Source organism: Dasypus novemcinctus, chromosome 4 (genome assembly GCF_030445035.2).
Source record: "Dasypus novemcinctus isolate mDasNov1 chromosome 4, mDasNov1.1.hap2, whole genome shotgun sequence".
Classification (NCBI taxonomy): Eukaryota; Metazoa; Chordata; class Mammalia; order Cingulata; family Dasypodidae; genus Dasypus; species Dasypus novemcinctus.
The window spans coordinates 153,556,678-153,581,497 of record NC_080676.1 but is presented as its reverse complement, the minus strand read 5'-3'; positions in this window follow the sequence as shown (position 1 = coordinate 153,581,497).

Below are 24,820 nucleotides of genomic sequence, written 5' to 3'. Positions count from 1 at the left end.
TCTGTGTCCATTCACTGTGTGTGCTTCTGTGTTTGCTTGTATTCTTGTCAGCAGCACCAGGAATCTGTGTCTCTTTTTGTTGTATCATCTTGCTGTGTCAGCTCTCCGTGGGTGCAGCGCCACTCCTGGGCAGGCTGAACTTTTATTGTGCAGGGCGGCTCTCCTTATGGGGTGCATTCCTTGTGCTTGGGGCTCCCCTACACGGGGGACACCCCTGCGTGGCAGGGCACTCCTTGCGTGCATCAGCACTCCATGTGGGCCAGCTCACCACACAGGTCAGGAGGCCCCGGGTTTGAACCCTGGACCTCCCATGTGGTAGGCGGACGCTCTATCAGTTGAGCCAAATCCACTTCCCAAATTTTCTTGATATGATGCATGATGCTTAGGAAGAGAGATGTTGCCTCACAAGAGTTCTCAAAAATAACTGGAATTTGATGAATAAGCCCAGTGCTTTTTTTTTTGTTTGTTTTTGTTTCTATGCTTGTGGACAATACCAGGGTTGCAGCCTGTGGTTACCGTTTATATTGTTAGTTAAGTTCCCATGAATGAATTTATAGAGTTAGAATCATAAATGTTAGCACTAGAAAGAAACTAAAAAAAAATTGCATGATCTTCCACCCAACTTCAAGCAGGACAAGGAGTTCCATCATTTTACAGATAAGACCTGGAGGATTAGAAAGTTTATTTGCTTGGGAGCTGCACACATGAAGAGTCTCTCTGGCCCACCTCCCCAGGTTCCCGACCGAGCCAGGGAGGATTTCCACCCAAATATCCAATCTATCCTTGGCTTCCCCAGCTTCCTCCTCACACTTTGGTTCTATGTTAGCTCCCCTTCTTTTGCCCTCTGAAACCTAACTTGACCGGTCTAGAGCTCAACAATCAAAGACTCCCAGGTTAAAAGTTCCCACCAGCCAGTGCTGTGCTGGTAAATATTTAACAACTGGCTCTATGGGAGTGGGCATGGGAGCAGTCCTGATTTTATCATGTACCCATTTCGGTGGTGTAAATACTCCCACCACGACTAATTTTAAGGCTCCAGCAGAACAAGGAGTTGGTAAAGATGTGCACACTTGGTAAGCTGCCTCTAGCATACCTCCATCTCCAGTGCCTACAGCCTCAAGAGCTCCAAGGCTCCTGGAGCCCAGAAGCTGAAATGCCTGCCTAAGTGGAAAGTCTTGGCCCAGCTCCCAAGCTCCCCACCTTCCAAATCTACCTCCCTGCAGCCTCATCCCCAAGCCCTCAACCTCCTCCAACACTTCTCAATCAGAGCTTGGTCCTTTCAAAGTGCCTTGCTTACAGTAGCTGCCCCTGGGGAGGCAGAAAGAGAGGTGAGAGACCATCTACCTCCCTCTCATCATGTGGTGACTGATGGGTCAGCATGCCAGGTTGGTCCCTTTCAGCCTATTTTGTGTCTGCAGACAAATCTTTCTCCAAGGTGTGTCTTTGTTCATGGGAACAAAGTTGCAATGGGGAGTATGGAGCCCATATTTTGTTCTTTTTTTTTTAATTTAAAGATTTATTTTTTATTTATTTCTCTCCCCACCTCTCCCCCCCTCCCCCGTTGTCTGCTCTCTGTGTCCATTCACTGTGTGTTCTTTTCTGTCTGCCTTCATTCTTGTCAGCGGCACCAGGAAATCTGTGTCTCTTTTTGTTGTGTCACCTTGCTGCGTCAGCTCTCCGGGTGCGTGGCGCTATTCCTGGGCAGGTTGCACTTCTTTCGTGTGGGGCAGCTCTCCTTGAGGGGCACGCTCCTTGCGTGTGGGGCTCCCCTATGTGGGGGACACTCCTGTGTGGCATGGCACTCTTTGCACACATCAGCACTGAACATAGGCCAGCTCACCATACAGGTCAGGAGGCCCTGGGTTTGAACCCTGGGCCTCCTATGTGGTAGGCGTATACTCTATCAGTTGAGCCAAATCCGCTTTCCCATATTTTGTTCTTAATTACACTAGTCCATTGGGTTTACAACCTGTGCCCAGGTCACCTCCTCAGGGAAGCCTCCTGTGATTTCCCCCTAGGCTAGAGTTCTTTGTTGTATGTTCTCACAAACCCAGACTCCTTTCCTTCAGCACCCTATCCTCATGTGTAATTTTATGTTGTTTAATGTGATTGTTTGATTGTCTCTTGCACTGGAGTCTAAGCTCTGCAAGGGAAGAGTCTCATTTTGGCTCATGTAGGTGTCCCCAGGCCTAGCACAGTGCCTGGGATGTAGTAGGCACTTAGTGGATATTTGTGTAACACATTAAGGAATGGCCGTGGGAAGTTGCTTCTCTTGAACAACCACCCTTTTCATCCCTGATGGCAAGTAGAATCATCAGGGGTACTTTAAAAAATATGGTGTTGGTTTGGGGATGGAGTCAGACCCCGGCAGCTTTTTAAAGCTCCAGAGCTGATTCTAATATGTGACTAGGGGGTTGCACAGCTCTTGAGGAAGGGAGCTGAAGAGTCTTCAAGAGAGTGGTTTTCAAACTTAGCTGCCTAGAGACCCTGAGGCTAAGACTGCACCCCAGACCAGAGTCTTTGAGATGGGGCTCACACACTCATATTTTCTAAACCCTGTTAGATGATTCCAATGTGCAGACGTGTTGAGAACCACTGCAGAGAGTCCAACTTCATTTACCTAAGTTTTCCCCGTCTCTCCCACTGTGGGAGATTAGACCACTGCTCAGAAATATTCAACTCTTTCCCCATCTCCGTGGTCACCGTGGCCTTTGGTTTTAGGCTTGGCTATGGACTTGGGGTGGTCTTGTGACTTTGGCCAATGGGATGCTAGTGAACAAGATACCAGCCTCTCAGCTCCCAAAAGGCTTAACCTGGGGACCAGAGAGGGGTCCAAGGATGGGGGCTAGGGTGGGTGCCATGAGGTCCCCGAGGTTGAAGCCACTAAACCCTTGAAAAGCATTTCCAGGTCTGGGCTTACTCCCTTGTGTCTCTGTCAGTGTCATGGAAAGAACATATCTGGGCCAGCCCTCTGGTGCAAGGGAGATGTGTCTCTCACATCTGCAGAGCTGTTCTAGCTGACCCCAGGCCTGCAGTGAGACACAGAATCATCCCTGCTGCTGCCGCCTGAGACAGAGCCCAGCCCAGCCCAGCCATCCTAGATCAGCCAAACTCCAGCCAACCCACAGATGTGCCAACATGGGAGTGACAATGCCTGACTGTTTTAAGCCACTCAGTTTAGTTCCTTACACAGCCATGGCAAACTCATCTATGCACTCTCTTCCGCAATAGTTTAAATAGTCGCCTAGGGTTAATTAGGCGATCAGTTCACTTTTGTAGAGATAGTTTCTTCACTGTTTCCCCAAGAAAAGAAAGGTTCTAAATGGACTAGTTTATCTCAAAGTCATACTATTTACACATCTCATAGTCATATTGGTCAATTATTCCAGTTATGCTGTCCAGTTAAGTTCATTATTTGGGGGACTGTGTGGTTTTTGGCAAGGAGGATTATGGGATACAAGAACTGGCACTATCAAAGTGAGATGTTATTGTTGTCACACTAGTACTTTATAGAATCATATCTTTACAGTGTGATTAAGATGGCCCTAACATTTTAAACAATAAGGTTCCCTTTCATCATATCAGTCCCAATCACTCATATATTTGTATTTTACACTCTTTCCTAAAATAAAGGACATGGTTAAACTGGACATTCATTCATCTTGTTGAAGTACATTTATCTGAAAATTGTCAACAGATAAAATATTTAAAATTGCACCTTATCATGTCAGAATACATTGACAATTCCTTGTCCTCAAATATTAGTAGAGGGAAATAAAGGCTCTGAGTCATGTACAGACACTGTTCTCCCTCATCTCCCTGGTGGACTCAATTTACAAAGTCCTTTCCACTTCCATTTTGAGTTTCAGTCTGAGGGAACATTCTGGAGTCTGACTGGAGCTTGGGTTAAGTCCTTTGCAACTACTTTTTGGGCTGATATGGCATCCCCTGGATAAACTGGACAAACGATGCAACCCTCTCAGCTCCCACATGGGCTAACCTAGGGTCCAGAGAAGGGGTCCAAGGATGGGGGCTGGGGTAGGTGACATGAATTCCCTGAGGTTAAAAGTAAAAGTGTGTGCATCATTTTTAGGAGAGGGTCATAGTGACCTAACAGGCTAAGAAACACTGCCCCAACTGAAAGTTAAAGGCAAAGGAGAATCCACCTCTACACAATTACCTTCCAATTTCTGGAATTCTGGACAGTTTAAAGATGCAGCATGATAAGAGATGTGGCATTAATTGAGCACTCATCGCCTGCCAGCCCTGAGTTTGATGCTGTCTCAGCACTCTTTAGGTGCTGCCCAAAGAGAAGACAAGCAGACACAGAAGAACGCACAGCGAATGGACACAGAGAGCAGACAGTGTAAAACAATGCAGGGGTGGTGGTGGTGGTAAACAAATATTTCTTGGAAAAAAAAATGAGCTATATCTTCACCCCCACCCCCCAAAAAGACAGGTTCAAGTCCTAACTGGCAGTCTTGCAAATGCAATCCTATTGGGAAACTGGGTCTTTGAAGATAACTGAGGTCAAACCAGATTACATGGAAAGAAGAGCCTGGAACTGCAGGGGGATGGGGGCCTTGGAGATGATTGTGGATTGGGGGCAGGCAGGACATCTGCTATCACACAGCAGCAGTTCAGATGGCCCCCAGGAAAGAAGAGCGCAGCACAGTGAGGAATCCGCTCTACAGAGCAGGATCTTTTGCAACAGAGCATCTGAGCACCAAATTCTAGGCTCCCAAGCAGACCTGGCTTGATGGTCTCTGTATTAGTCAGCCAAAGGGGTGCTGATGCAAAATACCAGAAATTGGATGGTTTTTATAAAGGGTGTTTATTCCGGGTAGGAATTTACAGATACCAGGCCATAAAGCAAAAGTTACTTCCTTCACCAAAGTCTATTTGGAGCAAGATGGTTGCCAACATCTGTGAGGGTTCAGGATTCCTGGGTTCCTACCTTCCTGGGGCTTGCTTTTCTCTGGGTCCAAGGTTCCTTTCTTCCTGGGGCTGGCTTCTCTTTCCTCTGTGAGCTTACTTCTCAGGGCTCCAGCTTAAGTCTTCAGCATCAAACTCCAACATCAAAACTCCAACATCAGAAATCCGCAACTCTGTCCTTTGCCATGCCTTTTATCTGTGAATCCCCACCCACTAAGGGGCAGGGACTCAATGCCCTAATGACATGGCCCAATTAAAGCTCTAATCTCAACTCAATCAGGCCCAGGTACAGATCAGATTACAAACATAATCCAATATGATTTTCCAGGGCTCTCCGCTCAGGGCAGCTTGTGGCGCAGGCCAGCACTCTTGCTGGACCAGCTTGCCTTCACCAGGAGGCCCTGGAAATTGAACCCTGATCCTCCCATATGGTAGCCGGGAGCCCAATTGCTTGAGTCACATCCTTTTCCCAGCTCTGTTCTTAATATCTCCCTGCCTGCTTCTTTCTCTTGCTCACGGTGCTGGTGGCCGGCTACTTGATCTCTTTCCCGAGCTTTTGGACATAAAGGAGCAGGCTCCCTCGGTAGGTGGGAGAGGAGTGGCCTGTGCTTTGTCCTTCTCTGGGCTGGATCGCCCGCCAGCCCTGGGGAGACCGATACCACCCGGCTGCAGAGCAGTTGGGATACCTGGGGACGCGGGGAAGCACCACAAGGGGACTCTTACACCTCTCTGGCGACCAGAGGGCATAGTTCTCGGGGGGGCTCACCCAGTGTACCCCTCAGGCACCTGAGTCCCTCAAGAGCTCTTTCCCACTGAGAATGACCAACACTTACTAGAGCATAACACTTCTTATTTTAATAGAAGCCATTCTTTCAGGAGCATTCCAGCAACTTCCTCTCCGCCCCAAGGGATGAAACAACACCACCACCAACAACAGCAAACTCTGCCAACTCCAGGAGCCACTTTCATAAGTTGCAAATATATATTTTCAGTGCTCATTATAACTCCGCTTCTTTCCTTCCCCCTCCTCTCCCTCTCCCTTCATTTCCAAGCCCTGTCCAAGTTCTCCTTGCCCTTCTCAAGTTGTGGATCCCAAACTTACAAATGCTCTCCAAGGGCCGGATTGAAGGCCAAGAGGAAGGCAGTAAATTTCAAACCCGGATGTCCCTGCCTCTGCCATCGGTTGGAGGGCTGGAAGGTGGGGCCACCTGCCGACACAAGGTTTTATGGGAGCCTCTGGGGTGGGTGTCCAGCACTTTGTAATTCCGTCGGCTCCCTACCATTGCTTCTTCTACTTCTGCATCCTTTTCCTGGCTTCGAGGGGACAGGCTCTGTCCATTTGCCACCCGGGATCTCTCAGTGGTTTAACCTAATTTGTGGACGGCTGCAGGGAGGGTGGTAGTTTCCACGTTTGCTCTCATTTGGAGTGTCGCTGTCAGTTTAGACTAGCTTAGGCGATGGGGCAGTGCCTTCGTCAAAGGTTCTAATGGCATCCGTGACCGAGAAGAGAGAACCGAGGATGATTTGAGCAAATGGAAGATGCTTGAGTTTCCCCTGCCGAGAAATCAGGGTGCACCCCGCGGCCTCAGAGCAGGGAGGCCCCGCCGACGTCCGAGCCGGATGACCTGCTCAGGTTTGAAGGGTGTTTGTTATCTTCCACAAGAGCAAAGCTAGGGACAATTTCCATGTGGGTTTCCCAGCTTGCCAGCCTGTGACAGTGTAGCCCTATCCCTGCCCTGTAAATCCGCAGTGACAGAGCCGGCGCTCTGCAGCTCTCCTGGGCAGTTTAGTAAAGTCTCCAGACCCCTCCTTAGAATAAAGATTTTAAATACAAAACAACCAAAGCACTAAGGATTGCAAAGGAAACCATTATACTGAAACACAGTTGTGAAAATATTTAAAAATGCAGATCTGTGGTATATAATCATGTTTCTTTAAGAACTCATTAAATAACAAGATCTGGTGGCAAGGCTGATAATGCATGCAATTTTTTTTTTTTTTTTGAGATACTGGAGCTGGGGATTGAACCCAGCACCTTGTATGTGGGAAGCTGGAGCTCAACCTTGGAGCCACATCGGCTCCCCTGAGTTGGTTTTTTCATTTGTTTGCTGCTTGTTCTTTTTTCAGGAGGACCTGAACCCAGGACCTCCCATGTGGGAAACAGGTGCTCAACCACACGAACCACATTCGCTCCCTAATGCATGTAGTTTTGAAATAGGGATGAGTGTAAACAATACTTCAAGATATCTGCAACTATTGTAACATGCCTGGAAAATAGCAATATCGATCAGTGTTCGAGGCGAAGGAACTGCAAATACTCCTATGGCTGGCTCCCTGTTTTTCTAATCAAATTCAAAATTCCACCTAAAACGGGCAGTGACGATAAAGCTACCATCGTCCCCCATCCAAGTTCGCTGAGCTCATGTTAAGCTCGCCTGTGGCAGAGAGCGGACGCAGGGGACCAAGGTCTCAGTTCTAGAGTCAGAGGGCTGGGCTCGAATGCCGCCCCCAGCCTCGCTGGCTGTGTGGGTCAGGGCAAGTCACAGCCTGTCTGGGCCTCAGTTTCCCTGTTAGTGAAATGGAGGCAGCAGCTGTAGCTCCCTAGCAGGGTTGCTCTCGTGTGTCGGAAAGCCCTGTGTCACGGGTCAAAGCACCTGTGCCCTTTCCTTGCTCTTAATTACAACGGAGAGTTTGCTTCCCAGGTTTTTATTTTCTTTTCATTTTAATGGAGGTGAAATTCACATAACATAAAATTTGCCATTTCAGAGCGAACAGTTCGGAGACATTTGGTACACTCCCCAAAGGGTGCAGCCACATTTCTGTCTAGTTCCAAAACATTTCCATCACCCCCAAAACAAAGCCTCATCCCCCAAACTCCCCTCTCCTGGGCCCCAAAACCGCCGATCTGCTTTCTGCCTCTGTGGGATTTACCAATTCCAGGTATTTTCTCTAACAGGCCTCAGACAATAAGTCTGACTTCTCTCCCTTGGTGTGATGTTTCTGAGGGTCACCCATAGCTGTAGCGGGCATCAGAATTTCCTTCCTTTCAACGGCAGGAGAGGAGGCCATTTTACGGATATAGACCAATTTGTTAAGCCATTCTTCTGCTGACAGACGTTTGGGCAGTTTCCACCTTCTGTATCTTGTTCCTTAAACCTAGGATCAAGCCTTTCACAGGTGCTGCTCCCCAATTTCCTGCCCACGAGGTCGCGGTGCCTCACGGATATCACCTTCCTTCCAGCCTGGCTTGGTGGCTTACGTGCCCAGCGTGTGCCTGGGAAACCCGCACTCACCGCAATTTTTAAAAACATCTGTGAGGGAGTTGAACAGTTCTTGGCACCGAAACACAGACATTGTGCTTAATTGCCGGGCTCAGGCGGGATTTTGACAGTGACAATACCTGGTTCAACGTTGCTGCTAGCCAAAAGTCACCCGCTAAACATGTTTTCTTAAACAGTGACTGAGAAGTTGTTATCTTCCAGCTTTTCCCGCTAATTAGACATCATGAGTCAAAGTTAATTTGGTGGAAAACATTTCTCAACTTAATGACATTTATGGGCAATTAGGCGCGCTGTGGAAGGGAACCCGCATTTCCATTCTAGCCTCTTTCCAGGGCTTAACTAGAAGCTCCTCTTTCCCGGTTGGCGGTTTCGTGGCCTCTGAGGACCGTGTTTTTCAGGCAGACACCGCGGGCCTCCTTGTTATGCTAGAAACCAGCAGTTGTTTGCACGAAACGAGCTCCCACACAATAATGAGGTGCAGGCGGAGATGAAATTAGGCTCAGGCTCAGGCTCTCGCATTGTTTAGCTCCGAGCCTTGCGGCCCGGGGTCCTGAGCCTCGTGCACAGAAAAAAACCCATGGCCGAGTTGAAAAACGCGTGTCAAACCTGTTTCTCAGTCCGTTGTCAGAATGCGCTTCTATTTCCTCTGCTCACCCATTCGAAAAACAGCTCCCGTGTTAAAAGATAGCAACCCTGACTTCTGAGATTTGCGTCTTGGCTGATGGGTCTTTGTCCACTTTGCTTACTCCAGCAGAGCATCTTCAGTGTGTCCTGTGGCCATTAAATGAATCAGAACACGCCTTCGCCTGCACTCATGCCCTGGAAATCCAGTTTCGAGTGCAGCTGAGAAGCAGGGCTGGGGGCAGCTTCGTGGCCGCAGGATCTGTCCTTCCAGGGTCTGAGAAGCAATGCTTCACTGCCACCTGGCTTTTGTCTTCTCTTCAGGAGCCGCTTTTATTAAACACCTGTGAACCTTCTAGTTCTTTCCCTTGGAAGGTGAGGGTTGTGCTTATGTGCCTACACCCCCAGATAGAGAGCCTAAGTGGTGGGGACGCCCTCCCCCACTCCAGGAAGGTTTATGGGCACAGAAAACTCAGGGGAGAAGGAGAGCGCCCCATTCCAGAGATCACCCGGGACGTCCCAAGGTGATCCGATGGGCCAAGGTGAGGAACTGGGACATTTTATAAATACACAAGTCCCCAACCCGGGAAGCCGCAGCCGAGTCTTCCACAGGATGCCAGGAATTCAGGTTTGTAAAACCATGCCTGGGTGTCTCAAGAATTGTGAAATTCTTATATACCTCTTAAACACTGAAAATTTTTTATTTTGCTTGATGTACTATATACATTTATATTACATACATGCATTTTAAAAAAATCATCTCCTGGGTGGTTGAAGGGTAGAAGAAAACTGCATAACAACCAACAATGGCAACTCTGAGAAACCTTACTGTGTACTTTAGGTGAAATGAACCGATGTTTCCCAAGGTAAAACCAAACAGAATGAAACCTGAAATATTATCTATATAAGAGGAATGCATAAAGTCAAATAATGATTTAAGGTGAAAATTCCTAAAGTCAGCAAAAACAAATAGAACTATCTTTTAACCAACCTTTCCAGGAAACAATACGGTTTCCTGATTGCCAGAACGGCAATGGAGAATTTTGCAGTTCACTTAGTCATAAATGACCTAAAAAACAGGACAATGATGAGATCTGCCCCATCTCAGGGGAAAGTCCACCAAGAAGCCCCACAAGGGGCTGGGGACCGGCTTGCTGGGGAGCTCCTTCCAACCACTCTGGTGGCCAGCTGCAGGCTGGGGGCCGTGACACCGAGGAGTGGAAGTGGTGGGGGCTGCTAGAAACCCCACATGAAGGAAGTCCTTGTGTGTGTCACATCGAGAAGGCCAGGGGCTTGGTTACACCCTTGCTGGCTGTGTGGTGTGGGGCAAGCTACTAATTTTATCTTTGCCCCCTCTGTTTCCTCTTCTATGAAATGACAATAATAATGGTACCTTCTAGTAACATGGTCATTAAGACTAAATGAGCTTATGCATGTAAGCTGCTAACCGTGCCTGGAACATCATCATAACAGTAGCAGTGGTTGTAGTATTAGTTATGGTAATGGCTAACCCTAAAAAGTGAGCTCTTTCTCTTACTAAGCAGTTGCACTTCAGAGGTAAGAATGCTGCATGGGGAAACCAGAAGACCGGCATTTGGGTCCTGGCTAGCTGACGGACCTTTGTCCAAAGTCACTTAACTGTTTCGAGGCTCAGTTTCCTGTCTGTAAAATGGAACTGATGATACCACCTTACAAAGCTGTGGGATATGGTATGGACCATTGACCGTGGGGTGCAGCGGTGCTCAGAGATGTGTTCACCAAATGCAATGAATGTCTCATGATGATGGAGGAGGTTGTTGTTATGGGGGGAGGAGCGGGGAGAAGGGGGTGCGGGGTATATGGGGACCTCATATTTTTTGAATGTAACATTAAAAAAATAAATAAAGACAAAAAAAAAAAAGAATCAACAGGACTATACTGTGAGCTGTGATGTGCTAACCCGTGGGTCCATCGTGGCAGGCAGCCAAGAGCGAAGCGGCGCTTCGACGTGGATGCTTCCTTCTGAGCTGGGAACAGACCGCAGCCTCCATCTGGGCATTGCCTCTGGACCAGGTTCCAATCTTCCAGCCTTTCCCACTCCTCTGCCACATCACAACGCACCTAACTGTGTCCTTCTCTGCAGGATCCTGCTTCCTGCCCAGTGACAGCAAGCCAACTCAGCCCCACTCTCCTTGCTAACTGGTTCAGAGGCTGATGGGATGTCCCTCTAGGTGAACTCTGGCACTTTTATGGAGGGGAAATGGAGTAGGAAATGGAGGACATCTGAGGGACAGTGGTCTGGAGAGGGATGTCAGAGCCTGAGCACATTAATAAATATGGGATGGGGAGTGGATACGTCTCAAGCAGTTGAGCGCCCACCTCCCACATGGGAGGGCTTGGGTTCAGCTCCCAGTGCCTCCTGAAAAAACAAAAACAAACAACAAGCAAACAGATGGAAAAAACCAACTCAGGGAAGCTGATGTGACTCAGAGGTTGAGCACCAGCTTCCCACATATGAGGTCCTGAGTTCAATCCCTGGCTCTTCGTACTTCAAAATAATAATAATAATAATAAATACAGGATGGAATGAAATAAAGCCTGGGAATTAGATAGTAGCATTATTAGCCTACAGATTGGAGATGCCTTTAATGGCATTATATACATTTGACCATGTTTCTGGATTTTCCTGGCCACCATGTATATTGATGCTAATGGGAGCTATATTTCTCAGTGTTGAAGAAGGAAGTTATATAAGTGGAAAGGAGAAAACTAGAACAAAGCCTTTGGCACTGAACTGGAATTGGAAGTGTCCCTTAAAGTCGTGGTTCTCGACATAGAGAGACAGACTGAGAGGACCTGGGAGCAGTGCCACTTCCTGCAAAAAGCAAAGTCGTGCACAGATCTTGGTTCCTAAGAGTTACACTAAAAGGAACCAGGGCTCCCTAGAGCAATGGCTAATTCCAAGAGGCAGGGAAAATGCAAATGCGCCTGGACATCTTATGCCAGGAGGTATAGAAGGCCTCAGAAAAGAATGGAAATGTGTCAAGAGAACGCAGGAGCCAGTGGGAAGGGGCCCCTCCTGGCCAAATCTAGGACAAACGGGGCACAAGAATAGATAATGATCATAGCGGATTATCATCATTAAATAAACTAGGAATCCATGAGTTGTGACTGACATAAACAAACAAATAAATGGAAAAAGTAAACACTTTTCCTCACTGTAAAATACTAATACAGGAGGAATGATGGGATTAGAAAATGAATTGGCAATCATCATAGGAATTATTGATCTAACCGAGAAACTTCAATGGATGTTAAAACCAGGGAGTGAAAGTTTGATGAGGAATGGAATATTTGCACAGTCTCAAAGTATCTCCCTGCAAAAATGCTTATTAATTACAAAGGGGAAAAATAACTTTACAATGGAGACACATGGAAAATATCACCTTAATCAATTAATTTACATTGAAATTGCCAGTACTGGGATAAAGTCAAACCATGTACCCCTTGATCAGATATAATAAGAACCCAGATTCACTTCTGTGATATTCCTGACAAAGATGCATAGCCTGAATCTAATAACGAGATGCATAGCCTGAATCTAGTAATGAGATGCATAGCCTGAATCTAGTAATGAAGAATCACCAGAAAACCCCACCCTGAGAAACATTCTATTGATGCAAAACAACTGATCTGTACTCTTCAAAAGGGTCAGGGTAATGAAAGTCAAGAGAGATGGGAACACTTCCAGATTGAAAGACACTAAAGAGATGTAACAACTCATAGATGAGCCGTGATGGCTTCATTCCTGCCATGAAGGACATTGTTGAAATGGCTGGAGAGTTTTCTCTTCTTCCTCTTAAGTGGATGACTGTGACATGTCCCCCAAGATTCTAGAACTGACACTTTGACCCTGCCTCTTGGAGGAGCTGGGGTAGATTGACTCAAGAAGCCACACCTATTCTCCACCCACCTGCACTTAGTATGTCTTGGAAAATATCACTTGAAGTAAAGGACAGCATGTATATTCTTTGGTGTTTGCGGTGTTTTTTAGATTGCAACAAGAATGTTTAATTTTGGAATGTAGCATCCCTTCCATTCAGGACCCTGGGCCCAGAACTGGGGTTATACATTTGTTTGGAGAAGTGGGGGAGAAGTTGGAAGAAGAAGGAGTGGGAGAAGATTGTCAGAAAAGATTTTGAGAGCAAGGCAGAGTACATTAGATTTGATAGAGATAGCATAGGATGCCACAGATGATTCTCGAATAGGGTTGCAGGGGATGAAAACGGCATTGGGAGGGATTAAGAAGTTTGGGCTTGGAGCGGTCAGCTAGGCTAAGGCTCATTGCCCTTCAACCCTCCTTTTCCAAAGGAGATGGGGCATTATAAAGTTCCTTTCATTAAATACAAGTGGATTTGGAATTAATTAATGCATTAGATTGTTATGAGAATTATATGAATAGTGCATTTAAAATCACTGGATGGCTCCCAGGACAATAAACATGAACCCAACAAACACACAATCAGCCCCAAGGCAAGAGCTGGAAGTAGGCAAAGCAGCTTCCCTTAAGTGCCTAACACTGTTGCTAACTTGGTTATCTAAAAACCCAAGAGTTTGAAGACATGGCACTGGCCACCCTTCTCCTCCAACATTAGTGTCCTGACATCTTTATTTTATTTGCGATGGTGCTTTCCCTCTAAGGAATTCCAGGGTTTTTTACAAACTTTAAATTACCCAGGGGAATTGAATCCTCACAAGCAAGCAAGCAAAATAAAGTGCCTCAACCAAAATAAGCTCCCTCCCCCTCCCTTGGCGCCATCCCCCTCACCTAAAATAACCCAGGCCAGTTCCGTGCACCTGCCCAGCTGCTGCCTCTGCCGGGCGACGTTGAGTTTTGCTAACGCCCTTTCATCAGGAGGGTTTCTGGGGTGGCTTCAGAAAGGTGTTTGGAAAAGGCCAGGACCTATCTGGTCTTTCATGACTGCGCTCTGACATCAACCACGTAGAATTCCAGTCCACCCTGCTCACAGGGAGCATTCTCCTGATGCGAGGTTTGATGGTGTCACTTGGATCTAGGATCACTCACAGTGCTTGGTCTTTTTTGGTCTTGGAGAAGCAGCTCCCCTGTTGATCAAACTCCTGATGAGAACAGAATTGAGGCCACGGGTGGGTAGTCAGGAGCCTCGAGGTGGGACTTCAAGAGCTGCCATCCCCAGTGTGTTCAAAATTCTAGAAAGAGAGATGCAACAAACGTGCTGATTTCCATGTGGTTAAGCTTTTAATCCAAAGAGCCCCAGAACCTTCTGGATTTGTAACCCACTGGCCAGCAAGGGGCGCTGTTGATTGACAGACAGGAGCTGGACCAGGAGCGTAGGAAGTGTCCTGTGGATGTTTTTTGTGTTCTTGGGTTCTTAGGGGTGTTCCCCCAACCCCCTTTTTTTGGGGGGGTGGTATCTGATCAGAGCTGGGAAGCTCCAACAGGTGGCCTTGACCCAAGCAGCCTCCCTCCGCTGTGCACACGGAAGTAAAACCCAGCCACGACAGGGCCCGCCTCGGCCGCGGGCTTCACGTTTACAGCGTTGCCACACGTTTACAGCGAAAACGTTGCTTGCTTCACTTTCATCGCATTTGTTCATCTCTGACAATGATCACAGCTGAATCCAATCCTCCCTGGAGGTCACTATCAGCCGGTCCTGAAATCTACCCAGCACGTGGCTGGATAGACTAAGATTGCGGAATCAAATTCCCAAAAGTGGGGAGCAGGGTGGGTGTGGGAGACCCAAAAAGTGAGAAAATCACAGCTATTGCATTGCATATTGATCCTGTTAGCGATGGCACCTGTACTTGTATTTGGATAATGTGTGCTCTACATATCCTCTTCTTAAAACAGCCCTGTTTTTTTAGCCCTCGTTTTAAAGACAGCCGCCTTGCACTGAACTGGGCGCCCTGGCTGTGCCCAGGGGCAGGAGGCTCATTGGCAGGGCACTTAGAGACACCCTCAAGAAGGCCCAGTAGAAGTGCAAATTATTAATAGTAACTCTCTCAGTGATGCTTGCTTAAAACTCCGTTGGCAGCCGATGAAACAATCAAGGGCTCTTGCCATATATTTGGGCTTCTCCTGCTGTTCTCTCTGGAAAGAAGCCTGCACCAAACATTCGATGTTTGAAAACTGGGGATATTTGTATTTTTTTGTTTTTAGTGGTCAAGTGAGGGAAACCCTGGTTTTGAGGGAATGAGGCACCTTCCCTTGAGCTGGGTGAACAAGGGGAATGAATACACCTCTCTCCCTTTCTTTCTTTTTTTTTTTTTTTGAGGTTATATTTAAAGATAAAAGTGCCCCTATTAACATGCAGATTTGGACACCCATTTTCAAAGAACAGAGTTATTTCAGATGCTGTATGGGAATCCTTTTTGTGTTTGTATCTTGGGGGGTGGGAAGTCCAGCTGCCTCTTAGAAGATTACACGTAACTCTTCAGATGTCAACAAATCATTGAGAGGTGTCAGAATGAGGGAAATGAAAGATAATTATTCCAGCCGTGGAGAGCTACTTTGAAAGTGAATAGAATCCGCCAGATAGTCTTTTGAAAACAGCAGTTGGCTGCTTGTCTTGGCCATATTAAACGGCCATATCGAGGGCCCGGCGAGGCTGCTGGAGGTGGTGGTAATCAGCTTAAGCTGGTTTTGGTGGAGGAAAAAAAGGCACTAGAAACGGGGCAATTACCGAGTTGGTGCCGAACAGCCGCCCTCATAGGGTGCCGCGGGCAGTTCTATTCAGTTCTTAAAAAACGGGATCTTACATTCTTCGTGAATGAATAGAGAGCAAAGCCCATCAGGATTTGGTAATTTCCAGATGGGGTGGGTGTGGGGCCACAGGGGTGCCTGCACGGGGATCCTCGTGGCCTGGGGGTGAGTGCACAGACCCACTTGTTGGGAGAGTGGGGTAGCGAGGACTGGGAGACCTCGAGGCTGGATAAAGTTGATGCGCTGCTCTGACGCCCAGAAGGAACCCTCCTGGGACTTGGGTTGCGTCCCCAAGTGGCCAAGCAACCAGGCAGCAATTTTGGATACAGTGTTTAGCAGTTACACAGAAGCCAGGGTTGGTCCATCTTCAGCTTCTTACCCTCCCACCTGACTCCAAAGCCAGACTCTGGAGAACTTGGACTTAACCGTTCGTGGACGAAACGCAGCAGACCCCATGCTCCCAGCTCTAGACCTAGACTTTGGATGAACCTCCCAGGGCTACTGGAGCGAAGTGACTTAAAGCGAGGGAAATGTGCTCTCGCGGTTCTGGAGGCCACGTGTGTGAAATCGCGGTGACGGCTGGGCCTTGCTCTTTCTGGAAGTTCTAGGGGAAGGCCTTCCTGGCCTCTCACGGCCTCTGACAGGGGCCAGCCGTCTTTGGCGGTCCACGGCTTGCGGTTCCATCCCTCCAGTCTCCCTCCTGCGAGGCTCCGCAGCGTTTCTCCTCTTCTTCCACGGACATCGGGCACATTGGATTGAAGGTCCACCCCACTCGATGACCTCATCTTAACTGATTCCACCTGCAACGACTCTGCTTCCAAGTCATGCCACAATCTGAGGTCCAGGGAGTCAGGGCCATTCAACCCACACGAGAGGCCACCGCTACCAAAGCTCTCCTAGGGCCTTGAGAAGGACGCCAGCCTCCACTTGGGCCCCACACGAGGCTGACGATTCTCCTAAACCCTGTAGCTATTCTGGGAACAACTGTTTTCCCATTGTGTTTCCGTGCGAAGGTTTAAAATAGATGACACGCGCAGGTCAGCGTATCTTCATACGCCTTGGCGGGCTCCAAATGGCGCTGGACTGTGGGGACGTGTCGGGGCTCAGGCCGTGGCTGTGGGCCTCTGAAGCCTGGGCCCTGGTCTCCTGACCACAGGCACATGTCCAGCCCCACGCCTCTGGTGGCACTTGGGCCACAAGGCCTTTGTCACCTAATGGAGGCGTGAGCTTTGGGCTGGTGGGGTGTCAGGCCCGCGGGGAGAGGGTCAGCAATTCCTCAGTCACACCTCGTCCCCCTCCCGGGTCCCGGCCTGTCCTGGCAGGTGTGTGGTCAAGTCTCGTCATTCATGGTAGTTAGGCCGCAAAGAGTCACCGCAGACACTGAGTTTTGCGAATCCTGAGTCCCTGCTCCCAGGGGAAATTCAGGGTTAAGTTCCTCTGAGCCTCAGGCCACCATGCTGTCACCAGCCTGTCAGCGCCTCACCTTGTTTTCTGTGCGTTTCTGTCCAAAGACTCCTGATGTAATAGATCTCGTTGCTCCGTTAACATTGAACTCAGGCCAGCGGCACACGGCTCGCGCCTGAATGAAGCTGCGCTGACACACGAATCTTCTCCTAAGGCGCGTCTCAGCTTCCTTGAGCTTGGGGACAGGAGACAGCATGTCAGTGCGGAGCCATGGGGGGCATTTTAAGCAGCAAAATCACCGCTAAAGAGCAACAACAGCAGAGAAGTGGCACTAAATGCACCGCAGAAGGGACACGCGCTTAAGGATGAGAGCCGAAACCAGAAGGCAGAGTGTCGCCTTGTCTACCTTCTGCGGGGAACGCGCGGCGGAGGGCTCGGGTATGTCGCCGCTCTGCGCATGACCACAAAGGATCACGCAAGCGCCAGGTGTGCTTTGAGGCGGTGAATGCGTTTTCGTGAGTGGGCAGATTCGCCAACACGGAATCCGTGAATGACCGGCCCGTGGGTGGAGGGAGAAAGCCTGGTCTGCGCTGCGGCCGCCCGGCCACCGCGTCGCAGGAAGGCGTGGGGGGAGGGTGCCTGCCTCTGCCAGTCCCCGCTGCACCTCTGCTGAGTCTCTCAAGCTCCTATCACCCCAATTATTGTTCTGGCAGGGACCGTAACTGGTGGCCACTGTCACAGGACGTCCTTGGGATTCAGAGGCTCAGGGAAGAGTTTATCCTACGTTTTCCCTGCTCCCTGCTCAGCAATTTCTTGCCAACACAGATTGCTCCTTTCCTCCCACCTGCCTTTTCCAAGGGGCATGGGTGAGACATCATGAAATTCTTTTGATTGAATACATGTGGATTCAGATTTAATTGTTTTAAGAGAAGCTGTAGGCTTACAGAAAAGTCATGCAGAGACGATGGAGTTCCCGTGTGCACTCCCTCACGCACATGCAGCTCTCCCTATCACCCTAGGCCATCGTGGGGTACCTTGGTTACAACTGATGAAACGACAGTATGATGATTATATTGTGAACTACAGCCCATAGTTGACATTAGGGTTCACTGTTGGTACTGAACAGTTCTATGGTTTTTAAAATGTTTTATTCTGGCAACCTAGAAAGAACCTACAATTTCCCATTTTAACTTGACATTCAAATACACGATTAGGGAAGTGGATGTGGCTCAAGCGATTGGGCTCCTGTCTACCATACAGAAAGTCCAGGGTTCGATTTCCAGGGCCTCCTGGGGAAGGCAAGCTGGCCCACGTGGTGTGCTGGCGCACGCAGCAAGCTGGCCTGAGCAGAGTGCTGGCCTGTGCAGGAGAGCAGGCACAGCAAGATGACGCAACAAAAAGAGACACAGAGGAGAAACAATATGAGCTGAGGTGGAGCAAGAGAATGATCGCCTCTCTCCTACTCCAGAAGGTCCCCGAATCGGTCCCTGGTGCCACCCAATGAGAATACAAGCAGACACAGGAAAATGCAAGGCAGATGGACAGAGAGCAGACGGGGGGGGGGGGGGGGGTGGCGAAGGGGGGGTGGGATAATAACTAAATAAATCGTTGAAAAATATGTATACGATTAGTGATGGTGACAGCATTCACAATGACATTTTCACACATTTTCAAGATTCTGGCCAGCCCTGCCATGCTGGCTTTCTGCCATTATATATGAGTTATGATTAGTTGGTTCATTGAACGAGTTAAAATTCACCTGCTGGCTCACTCTGTGGTGTCTGCCACCAGGGCCCAGGGTCAGAAGGAGCACCCCAAGGCCGCTGCATGCACAGACTTGGGAGGCCGAGGACCCATTGACAGTTCCTACATCTCGGCTCTTTGTCCATTGGCGGCCACAGACATCCTTGGCGGGAGGGACTCATTCGATGCCGGCGTCACCAGAGATTTGCTCCAGGAGTCCAGAGACGCTGCTGTCCTGACCTCTACCTGCTGGTCCCCCTGGGCCTAAGAGGGCTTTGGGGTCATTCTGAATGAGGAAAACCCCTCTCTCCTTCCCTAAGTGCTTCAGAACAGCGTGTCTGCACACGGGCACTTATTCACCCTATGAGTCTGGGCTCCCTCTCACTCATTCTCGGGCAAACTGCCACCAGCGATCAGTTTTAAAGCCATAAAAATGTGGCTGAAAGTGGCATGTGGGTCCAGACTCCCACGGGGGCTGTGCCAACAGCCTTTCTGCCATTTGTTTTTTTAAATTTTATTGAGATATATCATTCCTACCTGAATATACATAAACAATAAGGGTATAGTAAAAGTTGTGAACTTACAAAGCAAACATGCATAACATCGCACAGGGCCCCCACACCTCAACCCACCACCCACCACCTTGCCTTGTTGTGAGACGTTTTTACAAATGTTCCTACCGTTTTTTTAACAGCCCATGGAGTCTAACGGCGGTTTGTCCACCGGCGCTTGCACCACCCATCTGTCCTCTGAGGGCAGAGAGCAGCAGGTTCCTTCCACAAAGAAATGGGGACCCAGGAGGGGAACCCTATATCCCTTTCCATGGCCAGCCTTGGGGCTGGAGGAGGCACACTGTCCACAAGGTGCTGAGATCTGCATGCTGTTGCGAGGGGACGTTCATCATACGGCATGACGTGTGTCTGACCCCGTCCCCATGGTCTTAACCAGCATTCCTTCAGTGCTGGCAGGAGTTTGTGGGGGGCACTGTTTACCCCTGACTGGCCAAACTAAAGTGTTAACCTTTCATTGTCTTCAATTACCTATATATTAAGAAATCTTACTTCTGCAGTGTGTTGGAAAAGTTTTCTTTAACTGTGTCTTTTATCTGTTTTTTTAAAAAAGATTTATTTTTCTTTATTCCCCCCACCCCCCTGCCACTTGTGCTCTCTGCGTCTATTCGCTGTGTGCTCTTCTGTGTCTGCTTGTCTTCTCTACTCGTCTTCTCTTCAGGAGGCACCGGCTACTGATCCTGGGACCTTCAGACGTGGGGGAGAGGCGCTCAATCTCCCGAGCCACCCCAGTTCCCTGTCCTGTTGCGTCTCGCATTGTCCCTCCTCTGCGTCCCTTTTTTGTGGCGTCATTGTGCTGTGTTAGCTCTCTGCATGGGCCAGCTCTCCACGCCGGCCAGCTCACCTTCACCAGGAGGCCCCAGGGAGCCCAGTCGCTCGAGCCAAATCCACCTCCCCTTATCTTCTAGCTTGACCCTTAAGACAAAAGTCTCCAAAATGGAAAGCAGGAGTGAGACAGGGGAGAAGTGGGACCTATTTTTGCTCTGGTAAGATTTTGCCAGAAACATTCAAAACCATGTCAGGAAGTCTGACTCAGAGTCTGATAACTGACTGCTGATCCCAGTTCATGCTTTCTAGCCCTGTGACCTCAGCAAATCGCTCAACTCCTGGAGCCTCGTGGAAATAGTAACTCACAGCTCATCTTGCCTTCTAGCCAAACAACTCAACCCTAATCCTTGTCAACGCAGCTCATAAAAAGTACAGCGCTCCGCTTTTGGAAAGCACTGGTATGAGTAACCAACACCTGATCATCAGACAAACATGAATTTGGGGGTCACCCTTGCTTTGGGTTGTACCTGATGATAAAGGAGCTAGGGGAAAAAATGCCTTGTGATTTCTTGATCACAGGAAATTACAATTGTATTTACTTATTTGATTATTATTATTTTATTTATCCCCCCCCTCCCGCCCCAGTTGTCTGTTCTCTGTGTCCATTTGCTGTGTGTTCTTTTTTTTTGTTCACTTCTGTTGTTGTTAGCGGCATGGGAATCTGTGTTTCTTTTTTGTTGTTGTTGTTGGGTCATCTTGCTGCATCAGCTTTCTGTGTGTGAGGCGTCATTCTTGGGCAGGCTGCGCTTTTTTCGCCCTGGGTAGCTCTCCTTAAGGGGCTCGCTCCTTGCGTGTGGGGCTCCCCTACACGGGGTACACCCCTGTGTGGCACAGCACTCCTTGTGCGCATCAGCACAGCCCAGGTTTTAGGTGGGAGAAGAGCTGGTAGTCAGGCCAGGGCCTCCAGAAGCAGCGCTGACCAATGGGAAGGAGGAAGAGTCTCTTTCCTTGGTCTTATTGGCCATTAGAGGTGTCAGTGATGGTCTTCCCACCCCCAACTCTGTCATTGGCTTAAATGGCCACAGCCTAAACCACGTGACCATGCCCATCAACTCTGACTGGTTTTCAAGCTTGAAAAGAGGACTGAGGCTCTTTCACGCCTCTCTCGAGATTTGGAGTGGGAAGATGGAGAATGGGTTGGATGCAGTGGAAAAGGGGCCCATGGGGGTTAGAGGTCCTGTGGTTGGAGAGGGCCACGTGGTTTGCAGGATGAAACGGAGGGTGCAGCGGGACCCCAGATAGAAATAGAAGTGCCATGGGGGGGAAGAGGCGTGGAGGTGGGGGTGTGCCTCCTGCTCTCTTGATCTATATGCTCAGGCACTTAACTCCCTTTTCTCTGGGCAACTTTGTGCATTTCTATTCCAGACACTGCCCTGCCTTTTACCACCCTCAGGCTAAGGTGGTCGAATTGGGTGTCCCTGTCAGAGTTCCCAGTACTCAAAGGTGTCACCTGGAAGGAGTGAAGAGGGAGGGGACAGAGCGTTTGAGCCCAGAAACCAGCTCCAGCGTCCCTGCAAACAGCTCCCTGCAGGCTCACTGGGTGGCCACTGACCGCCCACCGCCCCAGCCTGCACATTCACGTCCACCCAGAGCCTCAGAAGGTAACCTTACTTGTAAGCAGAGTTTTTGTCCCTGTGATTAGTTAGGGATCTCCAGATGAGGTCACGCTGGATTTAGGGTGGGCTCTAAAGCCCATGACTGGTGTTCTTCTAAGAAGAAGAGTGACTCCCAGGGAACCCGGGGACCAGGGAGAACTCGGCCACGTGAAGACAGGGTCAGCAACTGGAGCAAGGCTGCCACAGCCGCCAAAGGCCTGGGCCACCGGGCACGAGACTCCCCTCCATCCCTCAGAGGCAGCACGGCCCTGCTGACACCTTGATGTTGGACTTCCGCCTCCAGAACCACCCGAGAACACCTGCCTGTTGTTGGAAGCCACCCAGACTGTGGTGCTCCGAGACACAGGGGTAAACTGAGTCCTTTACAGGAGAGACCACCCTGCAGCCAGGCAGCAGCAGCCTCAGAAACCTACACTATGTGGTGTCGTGGGAAGGGCAGAGGAGGGATAGCCCAAGTAGTTGTGATAATAATAGCAATGACAGTAGCCATGGCCAGATTCCCAGCCCTCGAGCTCACAGCCCATGCCGAGGAGCTGGTATGTGCTAGGCTCCGTGAGAACCTCAGTCCTGTGAGATAATATCATTATCTCCATTTTATAGGAAGAGAAACCAAGACCCAGACACACTTGGTAGAGGTTACCAAAGTCTCACAGCCAGTAAGTGGCACACTCGGGCTTCCACGTCCCGTGGTCTGATTCCAGAGTCTGTGCTCTTTAGCACAACATTATATCACCTGTATTGTGGTTGCAGAATCAACAATAAATTGCCACAGTCCTGTCAAATCCCACAGTTGGGTTAAGTCAAATCATCCAGTTTCTTCGAATTATTATTCTTTTTAACCACAGACATATTTATGCCATAGCAAGCTCCTCAAGGAAAGGGATTCTTTCTTCTCTTTGGCTGTAATTCTCTCAGACTTTGGCATCAACCCCTTCTCACAGTGGGTGTCCAGGAAGTTTTCCTGGCCACCTCTCCCTTTACTCCCCTATTAGAAAGTCAATGTCTCCTATGCCAAGGAGCATTAGCTGCCTGACAATGAACAGTTTCAGGGAAATGTAATTTTTATTTGTATTACTTTAAAAAAAAAGGCTTATGTTTATTTTTGTTAATTTTTATTTACAAACACTCTGTCCCCACTAAGCAAAAACTCCCCTTCCTGCCTTCTCCTCAGCTCCTGGTAACCTCTAATCTACTTTCTGTCTCTCGAATTTGCTATTTCTAGTCATCTCTTATAAGCGGCATCATACAATATTTGTCCTTATATGCCTGGCTTATTTCACCGAGCATAGTGTTTTCAGGATTCTTCCATGTGGCAGCACGTTTCAGAACTTCATTTCTCCTCATGGCCAATAATATTACATTTTGTATATGTATCACATTTTGTTTATCCGTTCATTTGTTGGTGGACACTTGGGTTGTTTCTACCTTGTGACTCTGTGAATAATGCTGTTATAAACATGGGTGTACAAATGTCTGAGATCCTGTTTTCATTTTCTTTGGGTATATACGTAGAAGTGGAAGTGCAAGCTTATATGGTAATTCTATAGTTAACTTTTTGAAGAGCTGCTTATTACCTCCCACAGTGGCTGCACCATTTTACATTCTCACCAACAATATATGAAAGCTCCAGTTTCCCCACAACCTCTCCAACACTTATTTTCTCTAAAAAAAAAAAATCCTTGTGGGGGTAAAGTGGTACCTCATTATGGTTTTGATGTGCATTTCCCTAGTAGCTAATGATGGAGAGCATCTTTTCACATACTTGTTGGCCATTTGTACATCCTCTTTGGAAAATTGTCTGTTCAAGTTCTTTGTCCATTTTTTAATTGTAAAAGTTCTTTACAGGGAAGTGACTTGGCTTAAGCAATTGAACTCTTGTTTACCATAAGGAAGACCTGGGTTTGCACCCCAGGACATCCTGGTAAAAAAAGAAAAAAAAAAGGCCTCCCAGACCTGTGCACACCAGGAAGATGATGTGCAACCAGATAGGAAAAAAAAGTAATTTCTTTATATTTTCTGGATATTAAGCCCTTATTTGATAGATGGTTTGCAACTACTTTCTCCCATTCCATAGGTTGTCTTTTCATTTTCTTGATGATGTTCTTTGATGCACAAGAGTTTTTAATATTGATAAAGTCAAATTCAGCTATTGTTTCTTTTGTTGCTCAAACTTTTGGTGTCATTTAAGAATCCATTGCCAATACCCAGGTCATGAAGATTTATTTGTTTCTATGTTATCTTCTAAGGGATTTATGGTCATAATGCCTATATTTAGGTCCTTGACTCATTTTGAGTTAATTTTTAAAATGGTGTGAGGTAGGGGTCCAACTTCATTCTTTTGTATACACATCCAGTTTTCCCAGCACCATTTGTTGAAGAGACTATTCTTTCTCCACTGTATGTACTTGGCATCTTGTCAAAAATCAACTAGCCACAGTATGTGGGTTTATTTGTGAACTTTCAATTCTATTCTAGTGAACTATTTGTCTATTCTTATGCCAGCACCACAGTGTTTTGAATACTGTAGTTTTGTAGAACATTTGAAAGCAGGAAGTAAGAGTCTTCCAACTTTGTTCTTCTTTTTCAAAATTGTTTTGGCTATTCTGGGACCCTTGCAGTTCACACAGATGGAAATCCAGCCTTTCCATATCTGAGAAAAGGGGGGGAGGCTGCTGGAATTTTGATAGGGATTGCATTGACTCTGCAGATCACTTGGGTATATCTTAACAATATTAAGTCTTCTAACCTATGAACACAGGAGATGTCTTGTCATTTTTTTAGGTCTTCTTTAATTTCTTGCAGCAGTGTTTTATAGTTTTCAGTGTATAAGTCTTTTATACCGGTTAAATTTATTACTAGAAATTTTATCTGTTTAGCGGGTACTGTAAATAGAATTTTCTTAATTTTCTCTTCAGAGTGTTCATTGCTAGTGTAAAGAAACACAACTGATTTTTGTGTGTTGATCTTATACCCTGCCACTTTGCTGAACTCGTTTATTAGCTCTAGTAGTTTTCTTGTAGAGTCCTTTACATTTTCTATACATAAGATCATGTAGTCTGCAAACAGAGTTTTACGTCTTTCTTTCCAATTCGGATACCTTTT